This window comes from Brassica oleracea, chromosome C7 (genome assembly GCF_000695525.1).
Source record: "Brassica oleracea var. oleracea cultivar TO1000 chromosome C7, BOL, whole genome shotgun sequence".
NCBI lineage: Eukaryota > Viridiplantae > Streptophyta > Magnoliopsida > Brassicales > Brassicaceae > Brassica > Brassica oleracea.
The window spans coordinates 26,813,354-26,817,415 of record NC_027754.1 but is presented as its reverse complement, the minus strand read 5'-3'; the positions used below and the strand labels follow the sequence as shown (position 1 = coordinate 26,817,415).

At 34.1% G+C, this 4,062-nt stretch overlaps 1 long non-coding RNA gene and 1 pseudogene across 2 annotated transcripts; both read right to left on the bottom strand.

Moving 5' to 3' along the window:
• Nucleotides 1-362: 362 nt before the first annotated feature.
• LOC106301373 lies at nt 363-2,382 on the bottom strand. Of its 2 annotated transcripts, XR_001262197.1 has the most exons (5): nt 2,158-2,381; nt 1,864-2,077; nt 1,643-1,759; nt 1,474-1,534; nt 363-974 (listed from the first exon to the last, which is right to left on the bottom strand). It is a non-coding gene; the product is annotated as an uncharacterized LOC106301373 (long non-coding RNA). The 2 variants fall into 2 exon arrangements; XR_001262196.1 differs by having other exon boundaries at nt 384-974; nt 1,474-1,759; nt 2,158-2,382.
• Nucleotides 2,383-4,013: 1,631 nt separating this feature from the next.
• The window catches only part of LOC106302972, a 1,748-nt pseudogene continuing 1,699 nt past the window's right edge, over nt 4,014-4,062 (bottom strand).

The window sequence follows — 4,062 nt, the reverse complement described above, 5'->3', positions numbered from 1 at the left end:
TATAATATCTGATAAATTGGAGTAAAATATTTTGATTAATTATAAATATTTTGCTTGAAATATCATTAATTCATATTTTAATACATATTTATATGTAGACATACATAAAGATTCTATAAAAAATTTATTGATCTGTATATATATTATATTTATTAAAGCATCTAATTGAACTGAAATTATTCACTTGAAGAGAATGTAAATAACTTTCATCCCAGATGTATATATATATATATATATATATATATATATATATATATCTCAAAAAGAAATTAATAATTTGAATACTTAAACATTTTAAATTTTGATGATCAATAAAATTGACATGGTAATATTTAAAATCTTGAAGCCAAATTTTATTTTGCATATGTAAATTTATTTGCTATTTAATATGTAAGTTTATCTATTATATAATAAATCTGTAAAATATATGAAATGTTTAGGCACTAACTACTCACACGCACACCTAAATATATTGGTATGTGTAGGTACTATGTATTCTATATTTTTGAAGTTTGAATGTTCCATATTTGGCTTCTTTTCAGAATGTAACCCTCCTGGTTTTCTGCTTTTGCTGGGAAGCAAAAAGACCTGACACATCAACTCAAAGATCTTGTTGACATCTTTCTTCACACCTTTGGTCAACTGAGTTTTGGTCGATCTGTTTCCTACTTTCGCGACACTTCATTAGCCTTTGGAGGAAGAGCAGTCGCAGGAGAAATACTGCTCTTATACTTCCTTAATTGTGCTGGCTGAGACTGAGATCTTGAGCTTGCACTGCCTGGAGTGGAAAGATTCTATGCAGAGTTTCCAGGATTATAGGGGTATTTTTGATTGGTTTTGCTGGATCAAACTCATCTCCTGCCTTTGACTCCTCTGCCTCCAATTCTTGATTTGTTTTCGGCTGTGCCTCTGGCTCCAACTTTGCCACCATATCTGGCAGCTGTAAGGACTACTCGGGAGCCATGCCAGTTTATCTTCTCAACAGAAGTAATAGGAGAACAATAAAAATGTGAGAAAAAATCATAGCACAATACATATGTACCTGATATGTTTAAGAAATACCGTGAATTCAAACAAAGCTATATGTTGAAGGAATGAAGTTTAAAATAAATTGAAGATTAAAACTCTTGAAACAACTCATAAAAACAGCGAAAACTATCAGTTGCCAAATAGAAAGAACACGAATGAGATTTGTTGAGAGAATAACAAACTAACAGTTTTATAGTATGTATTGTGGAAGTAATGAAGCAAAAATAAAAAAAGATCAAGAAAGACATTCTAATCAGCTCCATAAACGTTTAGAGAAAAGACTTTTTAGAAAGTAGAGAGAATTTGCAGCTATCTATACTCATGCTACAAACTTCAACTTCTTAGTTATCGTTTACTCATTCCTTTGATTATACAAAACGAACATATGAAAAGAAGTTTCTAATATGCCTCTGCGTAATAACAAAAAAAAAAACAACCGCTGACCTCTTAACTACCATCCAAAGCATTGTCGTCATCACTAAACTCTGAGAATATAACTGAACGGCTTCATCGTCGTACCAAAAAGTGAAATAAGATTCATATTTTTTGTGAGATTATATTTTATATGTCAGAATCTGTTTCAAAATATGATGAGTCTGAAGAAAGAAACAACCTTAGCGTCGAAGAGGAACATGTCCACACCCATCTAGTCGCCACCATGTTTAATGTTCCTTGCCTCCCAGAATCGGAGCAGTCGCACCTCCACCGTGGAAGAATAACGGGCAGCCTTCTACTCAGAGAGAAACACAAATGAAATAGCCATTACACTGGAAAAATGTCTATCGAGATTTAGGAACGAACTGTGAAGATGATGATCAGTGGTTAAGGCCTCACCTTTTTATAGGTGAGAATCACCGCTTCCAAGATGGATTAGATTGATTGTAGGCAGGAAGAGTTAAAGCATAGTTAATGACAATTCATCAATGCGACTTGTAACTGTTCAAAGGAAACGAATCGAGAAAACGACTTAGAGTTCCGACGAAGCGGCGAGTCACGCCCCGTTTCATAATCGCCATTGTTGATACACAGAACGACGAACCCTAGAATCCTGAATTGAGAAGAATGTCTATGCATAAACGGGCGATGAATAGCACGAAACCACGCAAACAAAGTATAACACAGACTCACAGAGTTTCTCCACGATGATTCGTCTCAATCGAAATTCAGAATCTCCATGGTTGGTTCAGGTCGTGACAGATCGAAGAAGATGATGAAATCCTAAAGTGAGAAGAATCTTAGGCGTCACCGCCGTTGAAGACGATCTCCATCTCCTCGATTCTTTAGAATAGGGTTGTGCATGATTCCATCAACTCGGGCCGCGAAAACACCCGATTGAAGAGCCCAAAATGTAACACACTGGAACAGATCGAAAGCCCGAAGTTTAATGAAAAGGTGAGTTTAAAAAACAGGGACAGATGTCGCCTTTGACTTTCTGACGTGGCGCAACAAGAGGGAATAAAACCCTTCTTTATAATAATATAATATAATCTAATATAATACTAGGTCCTCTCTCCGCGCGATGCGCGGAAAAGTGTGTTGATAGTCAATTTTCGATTATATGTTCGCTGTTTTTTGTTTGGAATGAAAGAATTTTTTTTCCAAAATGTTTGAAAAATTGGTGAGTATTGAGTTTACGCAATTGTTTAAAAGCTAAAATAGTAGGTAAGTAAACATAATAAATAATGTAAGAAACAGATTAAGTCTTTTGTAGATCAGAAGTTGTGCTGAGGTTCATAAGAAAGAAATAGTCTGAAATTGGTTAAAAATAAGTTAGTAAGCATAAATTTAAGTAAATACAATAATTTTGTTATTTATATAAAAAGGTACAAACCTGGCTTAGCAGAGAGAAAACTCCGTTTAAGTCCTTCATTTGATTGTATCATTGCTAGGTTGATATGTTGGTCATTGTAAATCTGTGAATATAATATTTTATCAGAAGACCTCTGAAAAATGATGGGAGTGAAGACTACTAATTTAAGTAAAAATACCTTTGTTGGGTGGAAGGCCTTTGAATATTTCCTTGTAGACTATGTTATTCACTTTTAGCTGGGGGAATCTTCGGTTTTGATGATCGTTAATCATGCTTTGCTTGTGACACGTGGGAGGGCCACATAAAGTTGACCATGAGCGAAGACTGGTTTAGGCAGATATAAGATGACCTCTTTTAAACTCTGGGCTTGGCTTTTGTTGATTGTCCTATTTTGTTGAAGTTTTAGTCGTCATTTTTATTTAATTTTCTGAAGAAAAATAGTTCACCAATTTAATTGGGATCGATTTTTTTTTTCTTTTTGCTATAGTTTGGATCGATTGTTTGTATACAAAATTGAACAAATACGTGAAACATGTTGTGCCAACTTAAAACCATGAACTGCCATAACGAAACCATGATTGATATCGTAGCACTAACCTAGATATTATTATGGTTTGTTTTCGATTATATAGTGTAATACGTTGACCATCATGAATCTGAGACCAACCCCGAATATATATCTTGTGGTTTATGCAGAGTGAGGAACGAAGTTAATATATTTACCTGCAGATTGAACGGGTTGCTCGGAAGGTGGCGTAACCATTATGCTTAAAAAGCCTTCTTGTAAAGCCTCGACAGTTCCTCCAACAAACTCAACGGCTCCCTCCTTTCTCACCTCTGCCACAGGCCAGCGAAGAAGGTCGAATATGTTTCCTGCGGCTATGCGAGAGGAAGATTCGTTTTTGGCAGAATTAGGTTTTGTATCATTTTTTTTATTTATAAGGGTATATAGAAATATTGTTAATGCTCATCCAATGAATTATACTTCTTTCCTTTTCTGATTAAAATTTTCTATAACTTCGATTTAATAATGCTTTTGCACTAAAATAATAATCATGTGTATTAATAATATTGTGTAAGTCTTGATTTCTTTCCAAAAATTGTTGTAAACATAGTTAATGTAATTGTTGTAGACATAGTTAATGTGTTTATACAAATAGTTGTTTAATCACCATCACCATCTCTATTTTCAAGAATAACAAAAGGATTAGAACTCCTAAAAA